Raw genomic sequence first — 14,593 nt, 5'->3', positions numbered from 1 at the left:
AGTACAGTAGAACTTGAAAAAAGTGTCTGGAATTCAAAGGATGGTGTTGTGCGGGTAACACAACCCCCCCCACCCCGTTTACATCACACAGAATGTGTTTTATTTAATTCATTGTAACTAGTGTGACTCTTCAAGGAATTGTGGCCCAGATTACTCTTCAAGGCTTCTATAAACTCATGAGTTAATTTATTACAATTCTTTATGCCTGAACATTAACTCACTAATCATCCTATTTCCCTATGGATGTATGTGGATATTATCATTTGCAAGGGGTATGCTCATTTTGCCTGTCAATTCTGAGCAATAGAGTTTTCCACAGCAATTTTATCTTGGTGTATAAAGTTTAGACTTTTCTTGAGGAACTGTTTTAACTTAAAAATAAAACTGAACTTTTATGATAGGATCAACCATGAACACATTAATAAAGAATACAGAAATTTTCTGGGCACGTACACACACACACACACACACACACACACACACACACACTCATACACACTCATGCAATAAATATTCAGTGTAGGAATTTAGAGGTTATCACAGATCTCTCTTCATGATGGCACTGATGTATCCCTACATTAACTGGGTAAAGAGAATTACTTTCTCTCATTACCTTTGTTTTCGTATTTATCTTCCTCTGTATCTAGAGAAGTCCAAATGAGATTCGTAACTTCCTTGCATTAGAAAATATATACCAACATTAGGATTGGTTAGTTTCTGTCTTCAAATGCTTAAGGTTTAGACTTTTTGAAGACAAACTATTTTGAAAGATCTAACTAACTATTTCTATTTCTGCTTGCTGATATATCAACTTAAGGTTATAAATCTCCCTTCTATATGATACAATATGTCTTCTGTTTTTTACTTTCCAGTCATAATCTTGGAGGGACTCTGAATCTTCCCTGATTCTGCTTATGATCATTTTAAAATAAGGTCTTTTCCTCATAATTTTATTCTATCTGTTTCTTAACTTTTTTTTTTTGTATGGAAATTAAACCCAGGAATGCTTAAACACTGAGCCACCTCCCCAGTCCTTTTTTATATTTTATTTAGGGATGGGGTCTTGCTGAGTTGCTCAGGGCCTCACTAAGACACTGAGGCCAGCCTTGAATTTGCAGTCCTCCAGCCTCAGCCTCCCAAGATGCTGGGATTACAGATGTGTGCCACTATACCTGGCTTCTTTCTTAACTCTTTATTATATCAGTTCCCCTGCCTTCTGGTACCCACCAACCAGTGGTCAAATCTGGGATATAAAACTGTGAAATTGGTACCTCTAAACTATTCTGCTACTTAACTATACTTTTACAGGTATTAGACTAGCTTATCTTCCCAGTAGTTGCAGCATTTTAAATTTTCTAAGGCATTGGTATAATTTAAGAAAGATGCCAATTTGGCCTGGGAAATGCCTGATACTAAGAGAGTTAGATAATACCCTTAAAAATTGTTTTTGTATAAAGATGATTAGCCACAATATTACCTTTTCTCTTCCAGTCTCTTCCTAATTCTCCTTATACTTCCATCACCTTGGAAACCCAGATAATGAAAGACAAGCGAGGTTTCTGGTACTTATCCAGCCTAAGAGCTTTTGTATCCTTTAATGCATCTTTAACTATAGACTTGCCAAATAAACCATGGCTAGATTACTGAGTCTCCCAGTCCATGAATTAAAAACCCCAAATCTCCCATATTTTGTATATTAAAATGGAGAAATATGCATTTTTCATCTTTATATATTTGTAGCAGGTAACTGGCTCCAGGAATAAACAACTTCAGAGCCATAGGGAGACATTCCTAAGTGATTAATTGCAAACAAGAGATCTGTTTTATAAGAGACCTGTCCCCGTTTTGTATAGAGCCCTTAGACTTTAGGGAAAGAATAAAATGCCAGGTCCCTAAGAGATTATGGAAAAGGGACATATTCAAATGCGTCTGTTCCTTTTGTTAAACCTGTCATTCTGTTTTACTGTTAATCTTCCAATTCTATCTGAATTGTTTTTCTTTCTCCACAGTGTTTTCTGTTCTTTGTGAACTCTCATTCAAACTGCACTTAAAACCTTCCTTTAAAGGAGAAGTCCTCTCTAGGTGGCTGCTATTAACTAGGGCAGAATTTCAAGATCTTCTAAGCATTTATCTGCAAGCAAAATCTGCTTACCTTGCAGGCTAATCTTCCTCAAAATTTTCCTATTTTGCATTCAATAGAATTGACACTATTCAACAAAGACTAATGCTCTGTTAGGGATTTGATGCCTGTTTCAATTATTTTCCAAAATTTCAACATGTCACAAAAACCCAGGTTCTCTGAGCACCTCTCACAAGAAACTCTCTCTCTCAATCACCTGCCACTGAAAAGATTTATGCATACCATGCTCCATGGACATCTGTAATTGATATTTGTTGCAATGAGTCACCTGTTTTCAGTCTCACAGGCATTTTTGAGTCGTCATCATGACTGTTCATTGAAGTACCTGTGTTGAAACTAAAGTATCGAGGAAAATTTAACTTTCCAAAAGTCTAGAGTATGGTAAGTCAAGTTCTGAGTAGTAAATTGAACCTTCAATCACATGGCAACATAATACATATTTAAGCAAGAAATTGTGAATTGTCAGGGTTGTGGTCTTTTCTGGGTACCTAGTTCCGGACATGGGGAAGATTTTCCACTACATGGATTGCTCGTGGATAGGATACACTACTTCCCCATAATAGAAGCTGTTTTGGCTTTGGTTCTTGATTTCATTTGACATAGAAATTCTAAAAACTCAGAATTTTCTGTTGAAATAACACCTATATCTTACCTCTATGAAAATAAATGCAGTCCAAAAAAGGCCCATCTACTTTAATCATCAGTTTCTAAAAGGGGGTGAAGGTCATTTGATAAACCTGAAGTTCAGGTTAAAATTCTCAGGCAGGTTCAGGATATGGTCTGGGGAATTTACCTCCAAGAACTCAGAGCACTGAGTTCTCTCTTCCTGAGTTTCTGAATTAGTACACTGAGCCTTCTGTGTCTAAATCTGATTTACTGCTTCTTCTTGCCTTGACCTTTGCCCTGTAATTTTCTACTACTCTCAGTTTAGTTTTGGCTTTGACCCCATCCCCCCATACTCTAGATAACTCATAAATCACCTCCTGCCTTAATCTGTAGTCCTTCTGCTGCTTGGTCCTATTACCAGCAAGCTGTCCTATGAAGTCTTTTAACTTGGAATCCTGTCTCTGGTCCTGCCTTATTACCAGCATCCTGTACCCAGCCCACTCTCCTAGGCAGTATCTCTGACTCTCCTAGCACTTACAGGAAGTTTGGAAGGAGTCTGAATATCTGAAACACCGGCAATTGTTTCATTTATTGTAAACAGCACGTCTTTCAACAATCCTAGGAGAATAAGCCACATGGGTACCCATAGGATTCCTAGTTCTGGGCTTCAAGGAGGAAATCTCTAGTCCGCCTAAACCAGAAAATTAAACGGGACCCCATGGGTTTTACCTAGACTTTAGAGTGCATTTGTCTGTTTTCAAAAACCAACCGAAGTCTAGTTAAGATAAAAATCATACACTTCACAACAGGAGCCTCAAACTTTCTCACTTGGATAAAGGGCTGTGAATAATGATATTGTGACTCTGAGGATTTCTGGGGTACCTTGTTCTGTGGGGGATCTCTGGAATCAGAGAAGAATTTCAAAGTTGATGTAGAGACCCAGAAGCAATAAAAGAATCTTCCAGATACAGCCTAAAGGCAAATGTCTAGGCATCCACTGGGATACAGGGACTAGGCAGGGAAAATTTTCATAAACAGAAGAGGGTGAACAGGACAGAAATCTCAATATCTGTGTGGGCAACATGATGTCCCAAAAGGACCACATGTCCAGGTCCGAAGCTGAGCACTTTAAATGCCACTTCAAGTAGGAAAACGTCTTGGTAATTTATCACTGGTTAGTGTTCAACAAAGTGCCTTTCAATCTTATTTTGAAGATCTGTCCTTATAGTTATTTTTCTTTTTCTGGACGAATTTTCAATGCCCAAGCCCAAATGAATGTCCTTTTTGAATTAATGAGTTAAAGACTTTGCACCAGGACTAAATGACATCAGTATCAACTTTTAACAATGTTGTGAGAGGAGAGGATACTGAGAAGATGGTGAGGTAGGAAGCACCAGGAATCTTTCGCCCCCACCTGAACAACAAGAGTATTGGCAGAGGAGAGCCTGGGAGGAAAATTGCAGTTAACTTCTATTAACACCAGCTCTTAGCAAAGTCACAACTACCATTCCCACTTCTCAATCCTATCACAGGCAACCATGCACGTCTTTCCCAGGGGCCGGCAAATAGCTCCCTTGAGGCCGGGTGCAGGTGGGGGGTTAAGAAACCTATATTTGAACTTTTGGGAGTCTGCGTTCTGGGCACTAATTGCTGCTTCTGATCACAGAGGTGAAGACAAAGAAGTCATTGCACTTACCCCATGGTTGTGAGCCAGCTATGAAGGAGTAGGACATTCAAAAGCAATTGCTTAAGTGGGGAAAATTAGAAGTTAACCACACAGCCCCTCAGTAAGGCTCAGGAAAATATCTGAGAAGACCTTATGTTCCTATCTCAACTTAATCCTGGTTACAGAGATGATTTACAATAAAAAACCAACAAACAAAAACACTTTAGAAAAAGAAATGCCTCAAAAGATTTAGAATATGATTTACAGAGATACCTAGTATCATTAGATTTAAAAAATTCACTTATCAATAACAACAAACCACAAGGCATACAAAGACACAAAGTATGACACATTTAAAGGAGAAAATAAGTCAATAGAGATTGTCCTGAGAAACACTGAATGGCAGATATATTAAACCAAGACTTAAATATCTTTTTCTAAGGGTTGGTCATAGTGGTACACATTTATAATCCCAGCAATTTGGGAGATTGAGGCAGATTGTGAAGAGGATCACAAGTTTGAGGTCAGCCTTAAGAACTTAGTGGGACCCTATCTCAAAATAAAAACAAAAGGACTGGGGATGTAGTTCCCTGGTAGAATAACCCTGAGCTAAGTCTCTGGTACTGAAGGGGGTGGAGGGGGGGACTTCAAAAAAGAACTAAAATCAGTATACTACAATGATGCATGCATAACAATGTTTATAGCACCACAATTCACAATAGCCAAGTATGGAACCCATCTATGTGCCAGTCAATAGACAAATGGATAAGGAAAATGTGGTTTATAGACACAATGGAGTTCTTCTTAGTCATAAAGAAGAATGAAATTATGTTATTTACTGGTAAATGAAAGGAACTGGGGAACATCATGCTAAATGAAATAAGCCAGACTCAGAAATTCAAGGGTCATATGTTTTCTCTCATATGCAGAAGCTAAAGAAAGGAATAAAAAAAAAGGAGATCTTGTGAAAACATAAGGGAGATCAATATAGAACAGAAGCAGGGTGCCAAGCAGGAGGGAAGAGAAGAGGAAACAGAAAAGAACCAGGGAATGAAGTGGACCAAATTATGCTACACGCATGTATAGATACATCACAGTGCACTTCAATTTTGTATATGACTATGATGCACCAATTGAAAAACAAATAAATAAAAGACTAATAATAGAATAGAGTGAGGGGAATCAGGGAAGTGAGGAGGAAGAAGAGGATCAAAATGGGGCAAACTATTTTCTATGCATTTATGAATATGAATATGAAACAATCAACTGCACTATTATGTTTAACTATAATACACTAATAAAATATTTTTTGAAAACATATAGGGTGATGTTAAGTGATATTATGACACATGCATGCCATGTAGATTGATTGAATCAAGCTAATTAACATAACTATCACCTAAAATGCTTATTATTTGCTCCTCCTAGTTTAATTTTTTATCTTTTGTCTAACATCTGACCATTCTCTTCATTAGCACCCCAGTCTTTGGTAACTACTATTCTACTTATGCTTCTACAAATTTTAGATTCCACATATATGTGAAAACATGTGACTTTTGTTTTTCTGTGTCTGACTTATTTCACTGAACATAATACTCTCCAAGTTTATTTGTACTGTTTCAAATGAAAGAATTTCCTTCTTTTAAAAAGCTGCATGATATCCCATCATGTGAGTTTATACATAAAACATTTTTATTCATTTTTATACTAATAAATATTTGAGTGGATTATATAACTTTTCTTTTGTAAATAATGCTGCAATAAGTATTGAAATGCAGATATCTCCTCAACATCTCATTTCAAATCCTTAGACTATATACCCAGAAGTTAACTGGTTCTATTAATTTATATTTCCACCAAGACCCATACCAAGACACATTCTAAATCATATTTGCAAAGACAAAGTCAAAGCAAGAACTTTGAAAGTAGTAAGAAGCAACTCATCACATGCAAGGGATTTTCAATAAAATTAGTTTTCATAAGAAATTTTGTAGTTCAGAAGTTCAGTCAAAGCTGAAAAAAAAAAAAAGAAACAACAAATCACTATCAGTTGAGGATCCTGTATCTGGCAAAATTGTCCTTCAAAGTGAGGCAGAAATAAAGACATTCTCAGATTAAAAAAAAAAAAAAAAAAGTTAAAAACTAATGTTACCATTGAACAATGCTCTAAAGAATCCAACTTGGTTACAAAAGAAAAAAAAAAAACCACTAGAGAGTAACTAAAAACTGTATGAAGAAATAAAGGTCATCAAAATGGTAAATATGTGGACAGTTTACCAGTGCTTTATAACTCCACTCTTTGTTTTCTACATGTTTTAAGAGATCAATAGATTTCAAAAAACATTTTTAGTCTAAAATCTAGTATTGCTAGAACTTTAATTCTGTAATTCCAGATTTCATTTTCTACATAATTTAAGAGCATAATACATTTAAAATAATTACTAAATCTTTTAAGTATCCAATGTATAAAGATGTAATTTTGTGACAACTGAATAGGAGACATAAAGGAATAGCATTTTTGTATGTTATTGTAATTAAGCTGGTATAGATTCAAATTAAAAGGTTATAACTTTAGGATACCAAATATAATCTCCATGGTAACCACAAAGAGGCATGAGGTATACATAGAAGAAAATGAGAATAGAATTTAGACATCTCGCTGAAAAAAAAAACTAACAATTAAAAAAAAAACACAGAACACAAGAAAAATAGGGAAGAAAGGTTACAAGGCATATAGAAAAAAAAAGCAAAGTTACAAAATTATTTCCTCCTTATCAGTAATTACATTATCAATGATTATACATTACAATCAAAATGTAGCATTTAACAGAACAGATAATAAGACATGATTCAACTGTGTGCCATCTAACAGGTGACTCACTTTAGATCTAACACACCAATCGACTGAAAGTGAAAGGATGAAAAAGATGTTCCATGCAAATAATAACCCAAAGAGAACTAAGCTATGCCGGCTATACTGATATCAGATAAAAGAGATTTAGAATTAAAATGTAAAATGGAATTTTATACTTTGATTAATTAAATAAATTTTGTATTATTTAAATACAAAAGGTTGAAGGAGACAATGAATCACATTATGCATTAATAAAAGTTTTAATATAGTGAGAAGATATAATAATTATAATTATTTATGCCTAATGGCAAACCATTAAAATATACTGGGGAAAACTTGACAAATTTGAAGGGAGAAAAAGAGTTGAAGATTTTAAGACTCCACTACCAATAAAAAATAAAGCAATCTGAAGATAATAAAGGAAACAGAGGACTTCAACAACAATAAAATGCACAAACTAGAATAGACAGACATATACGGATGGTCTACCCAACTTCAACAGCATAGGCTTTCTTCTCAAATGCATGACGGGGCACATTCCAGGATGGACCACATATTTAGATCGCGAATATTAACAGATTACATAAAATACCTTCTTCAACCACAATGGGATAAAATTAGAAATCATAACAGAAGTAAAAGTGGGGAATTTACAAATCTGTGAAGACTAAGCACATTTTTAAAAAACCAAGCAAGAATTCACAAGAGAAATTACAAAATACTTAGAGATTAATGAAAATGAAAATACAACATACCAAAACGTATGGTACGCAGTGAAAGCAGGTGCTGAGGAGGAAATTTGTGACTATAAATTCATTTTAAAAAATTAAAAAGTTCTAAAATTGACCTAAATTTATAAGTTGAGGAACAAGAAAAAGAAGAAAACCTTTATACCCAAAGTTAGCAAAAAAGAAGGAAATAATGAAAATTAGAGAATAAAAAAATAGAGAAAATCAATGAAACACAAGTTGATTCCTTTAGCTAGATGACTAGTAGAAAAAGAAGACTCAAGTTAGTAGAATCATAAATGAAAGAGGAGACAATTCAATGGGTGACATGAAAATTCAAAGGACCATGAGAGACTACCACGAACAATTATATACCAACAAATTGGAATCCTAGGAGGAATTGGTAAATTTCTGGACATATACAACTAAATCATAAAGAAATAGAAAATATGAACAGAACAGACCAATAATCTTCCAGGACATTGCATCAGAAATCAAAATCTCCTGCCAATGATAAATCTGGGGCCTGAAAGTCTTCACTAGTGAATTCTGACCCTTCTAAAAGAGTATGTTTTCTTCCAAAACATTCCCAAAAAGTTGACGAGCAAACATTTCCTAATGCATGTATAAGGCAGGATTATACCAAAGACTGTACAAAAAAAAAGGTACATTTATGCAAAAATCCTCAAAAATTATCAGCAAAGTTAATTTAGCATTGTATTGAAAGGATTATGCACCATGACCAATGGGATTTGTTGCTGAATTCAAGAATGGTTCACACTAAATTCCATCAGTGTAATCCACTAATAGAATAAAGGGTAAAAAAATAACTATCTCAATAGATACAGAAAAAAAATTTGATAAAATTCAACATACTTTCATGATAAACACTCTCAGTAATTAGGTATAGAAGGATCTAACTTCATAAAGGTCATATGTGACAAACCCACATCTAACATGAAACCAGAGGTGAAGAGTGAAAAGTTTTTCCTCTAAGATCAGGATCAAAGGAAAGATGACTATTTTTGCAACTTCTCTTCACAAAATACTGAATTTCTAGCCAATGAAATTAATGTAATGTAATGGGTGTGCCTTTTCCCCCACATCCTCACCAACATTTACTGTTACTTGTATTCTTGATAATTGCCATTCTTATTGGAGATGATATCTTAGTTTTGATTTGCAGTTCTCTAATTGCTAGAGATACTGAACATGTTTTCATATATTTGTTGATCAATCATATATCTTCTTCTGTGAAGTGTCTGTTCAGTTGCTTAGCCCATTTATTGACTGGGTTATTTGGCTATTTTTTGGTGTTAAGTTTTTTGAGTTCTTTATATATCCTTGAGATTAATGCTTTATCTGAGGTGCATGTGGTAAAGGTTTTCTCCCTATCTGTAGGCTCTCTTTTCATATTATTGTTTCTTGTGCTGTGAAGAAGTTTTTAGTTTGAATGCATCCCATTTACTGATTCTTGATTTAACTTCTTGCACTTTGGGGGTTTTGTTAAAGAAGTCAGATCCTAGGCCAACATAATGAAGATTTGGGCTAACTTTTTCTTCTAATAGTCAAAGGGTCTCTGTTCTAGTGCCTAAGTCTTGGATCCACTTTGAGTTGAGTTTTGTACAGGGTGAAAGAAAAAGGTTTAATTTCATTTTGTTACATGTGGATTTCTCTTTTTCCCAGCACCATTTAATACATTGCTGGTGGGAATGCAAAATGGTGCAACCATTATGGAAAGCAGTGTGGAGATTCCTCAGAAAACTTGGAATGGACCCACCATTTGACCCTGTTATCCCACTTCTCAGTTTATACCCAAAGGACTTAAAATCAGAAAACTACAGTGATGCAGCCACATCAATGTTTATAGCAGCTCAACTCATGATAACTAAACTATGGAACCAACCTAGGTGCTCTTCGACAGATGAATAGATAAAGAAAATGTGATATATATGATGGGATATTAGTCTTAAAGAAGAATGAAATTATGGCATTTTGCTGGTAAATGGCTGGAGTTGGAGAATATCAAGCTAAGTGAAATAAGCCAAACCCAAAGACTGAATGCTTTCTCTGATATGTGGATGCTAATTCACAATAATGTGGGGAGTAGTTAGGGAAGAATAAGAGTTATCTTAGGGAAAGGGGAGTGAAGGGAGGGGTAGGGGTAAGGAGTAGGAAGAACAGTAGAGTGAAACAGGCATTATTAACTCATGTACATAGATGACTGAATGGCTGATGTGATCCTACAATGTGTATAATCAGAAAAATGAGAAATTATACTCCATTTATGTATGATCTATCAAAATGTATAAATGCATTCTACTGTTAGGTACAACTAATTAGAACAATAAAAAATATTTAAAAAAAAGAGTAGGATGATGGCATCTGTAAAGTAACTTCTGGGAATATCTTTTTTATATTCTCTTTTTTCTCTATGCCACAAAATCTAATTATCAATTAAAATTTCATATGCCATAGAATCTTTGTTCTACAAAGTCTAGATTCACTGTTCTATATATCTTGTAGTGTGGTTCTGCTGTTGATAAATTCTTTCAGTGTTCATAGTTCTGAAAAGTTCTCTATTTCTCTGTTTTTATGAGTTTTATTTAAACATAAGTAGTATGCAATAAGATATATGTATTAGTGATAAAAAAGAAAATATACTCAAATGAAAAGGAAGAAATAAAATTATCTCTGTCTGCTGAAGAGCTAGTTATATAGAAATTTTTAGATTTTATAGAAAAATCTAAAGCACCCATCAAATAAACAATTAAAGAACTAATAGATGAATTTGGTAAAGTAACAGAATCCAAGTCAAGCCAAAAATTAGTTGTATAGTAGTAACATATACTAAAAGTAAAATATCTGAAAAGGAAATTCTGAAAACAATTTTATTTTTATTAGCATCAAAAATAATAATAAAATATTTAGGAATTAACCAAGGAGGTAGAAATCTTGCTCAGTGAAAACTACAAAACACTGCTGAAAGAAACTGAAGAGAAACATAAATGGAAATAGTTACCTTCCATGGATGGGAAGATTTAATATTGTTAAAATGTGAATATTACCCAAACCAATCAATTGATCCAATATATCCTCTATTTAAATACCAAAGATGTTTTTCTTACAGAAATAGAAAAACACAGCCTAAAATTTATAGTAGATTTCAAAGAAGTCAGAATAAACTAAACAATCTTGAAAAAGGAGAACAAACTTGGAAGGCTCACACTTCCTGATATCAAAACTTACTACAAAGCTACAGTATTCAAAACAGTGTGGCACTGGTATAAAGACATATAGACCAAGAGAACAGAATGAAGAGCTCAGAAAGAAACTGTCATCTCTATAGCTAAATGATTCTTGATCTGTGTTGGAAAAACTGGAGACCCACATTCAAAGGAATGTGGGTTGGATTCTAACCTCAATCCATAAACAAAGACTAACTCAACATGGATCACACATCTAACCATAAGACCCCAGACTAAAACTCATAGAAGAAAATATAAACCAAGTTAGACTTGGCAATGTTTCCCGGTAGGACACCAAAGGCACAGGTAATGAAAGAAAAATAAACTAGAGCTCAGGAAAATTTTATCATTTGGAGTAGCAAAAGATAATAACAGAGTAAAAGGAAACCCATAGTATGGGATAAAATACTTATAAATCACATATCTGATAAGAGATTAATATTCCTAATACCAAGAGATTTCCCCAAATGCAAAAATAGCAAAAACAACCCAATTAAAAAATGAGCAAAGGACTTAAGTACATTTCTCCAGAAATGTATGGTCAGTAAACACATCAAAAGCTGCTCAGCATCATTAGTCGTTAGAGAAATGCAAATCAAATTTCAAGTAGGACAGTGGGCATTGCTCAGTGGAAGAGCACCTGCCTAACATGAACAAGGTCCTAGGTTTGATCCTCAGCACTGGAAAAGGAAAAAAAAAAAAAAAAAAACTGCAATGGAATAGCACCTTGTACCATACTATTCAGAAAAGAACAAGTTTTTATGATGTAGTTAGAATCATTGTGCATTGTTGGGAGGAATGTAAAGTGGTACAGATATTATGGAAAACAGTAGCAGTTGCATAAGAAAATTAAAAATAGGATCACCATATGATCCAGAAATTCCATTTCTGAATATTTATTCAAGAGTGTTGAAAGCAGCGTCTTGAAGAGATATTTCTACACTCATGTCCATGACAGTATTATTCACAATGGGTAAACCATGGAAGTGTCCCAAGTGTACATTAACGAATGCATAAATAAGCAAAATGTGGCCATAGACACAGAAAAGAATGCTATTCGGTCTTAAAACGGAAGGAAATTCTGATTTGTGCTATAATATGGATGGAATTTGAAGATATGCTAAGTCAACTAAGACAGTCACGACAAAACAAATGCTGTATGATTCTACTTATAGGAGATTCTTAGAATACTCAGAATTATAGAGAAAAATGAGGGTTGCCTGGGGCTGGGTAAATTAAAAAAGGGAAGTTGTTTAATGAGTATAGATTTTCAATTTTACAAGATGAAAAGTTATGGAGATGATGTTAGTGATGCTGGTGACGTTTTGACTGTTTGTAGTAACACTGAACTGTACACTTAAAAATGGTTAAGATGGGAAATTCAGTTATGTGAATTTGTCCACAAAAAAATTGAAAAAAAAAAAAGAATGTCATAGAATCATGGCAGTCACACACAATGGGAAGGTTTAGTGCTTGTGTTGTAGAATGATTTGAAGATTCAGTGCTTTGAAAAGTGCAGTTGATTGACCTATCTTGAAAGTTGTTTATACTCCTCTAAGTCAGACATTTCAATCAACACGGAACTAGAAATGCTTCAACTTGAATTGATCAGTCAGGTTAAAGGCAAAGAGTTTGACTTAGGGTAACTCTGCACAGACATTTTAGTCGACACTGAAATGATTTCTTAAGTGCTTAAGTCCTTGTGCATTGCCAAGATCTTATTAGATTTATACTAACTTTAAAGTAATTGACTGCACATGTCTTTTTCCTATATCATTTCAACATTATTAATAGGGTTTTTTTTCTTTAAATTCCTAGTGGGAAAGGTCCTAGCAATATCACAACTGATTGCTTTGAAGGGTCTTTTTGTTTTAGCCAGATTCCTTAATGTGAAACAGGCATTAGAACCAGGAATACATTGCTTATTGCTTTTTGAAAGATCTGCTTTCTTGCAAAACAATGCATCCATACACTATTGGTTTCTCTTATTAAAGTATGCATCATTTAAGAAGCGAGAGAAATGGTTCTCTTATAGAAGTAGCGCTGATTAGGAGCTGCTGTTCAGTTTAACTACTTTACAAATTAAGTGTGTTAATGGTTAGTACCATAGAGTACAATGCATAGCTCTTAAATACTAAGGGAGCTCAGAAGTTGGTTCAAATGATTAACTGTAACAATAATGTTCACTTTCTTAATCCTTTCCAAACTGTAATGTGAGGGTGTTACATTTAGCAACCCTCCTTATGATCTTAAAGAGAAAGAGATCTAACTTAAGTACTTCAGATAATTGTAGTTCTGTTTTTCTCTACAATAGCTTTAGAGGCATCACTTTGACAGTTTTCTCATGAGACTGAACACTGTATTGCACAGATGTTTTCTCTTTCAAGCACTGATCAAGTGAACACATACACCTGGCAATCACTGTTCTCCTTAACCATCCACTTCACCAGTTGAAACCACATCATCTGAACTGGCTGCATCAGTGAGGCTAAATTATTAAGGGACAAAGTACAAAAGACCAGGCAGTAATATGAGACCTCTAGGAACAGGTGGTCAAAGATTTCATTTTCTCTAATGACTTCTGATGGGTTTTAGATCAAGCAGCTACCTGGAAAAACAAATGAATGAACTGATCTTGGGTGAATATATCCAACTTTAAGTGGGGAAAAACTAACCTACTTATTATCAGGCATGGGACAATCCCAAAACTTTAATAAGATGGAAAAGTTGTATTCCTGATGTTTCCACAGTCTTTAATTTCTTCGACTTCTTTGGATAATCCATCCTAAATATGGATGTTTGCTAGCTGATCTTCCCTCATGAAACTTTGGTTTATCAATGGATTCCCTAGAGTTTCATATTACTGAAAGCCTAAGACACAACTTTGCACCCTTCACTTCAGACCATCTGCTGAACACATGGATGTTCCTGGCATTGCAATCATGAGAATAAGATGGTCTAAAACTTGGAATACAAGGCTTTAACTAGGAATCATTCTAATGATCTACAGAGAGATGCTCAGCACCAAAACCAGAATAACAGCAGTAAGAATGTCAAGGCATTTGCTGGTAAATGGATGAAGTTGGAAAATACCATGCTAAGTGAACTAGGCCAAGCCCAAAAAAACCAAAGGCCGAATGTTTTCTCTGATAAGTGCATGACAATATATAACAAGGGTGGGTGGCGGGGGGAAGAGAAAGAATGAAGGAAATTTGGATGGTGTAGAGGAAAATGGGGTGGGAGTGGGTGGGGGATGAAGATAGTAGAATGAAACAGTATAACCTTATGTGCATGTATGATTACATGAATGGTGTGAATCTACATTGTGCACAACCATAGAAATGAAGAGTT

This window comes from Sciurus carolinensis, chromosome 2 (genome assembly GCF_902686445.1).
Source record: "Sciurus carolinensis chromosome 2, mSciCar1.2, whole genome shotgun sequence".
Classification (NCBI taxonomy): domain Eukaryota; kingdom Metazoa; phylum Chordata; class Mammalia; order Rodentia; family Sciuridae; genus Sciurus; species Sciurus carolinensis.
This window is presented reverse-complemented; position numbering follows the sequence as displayed.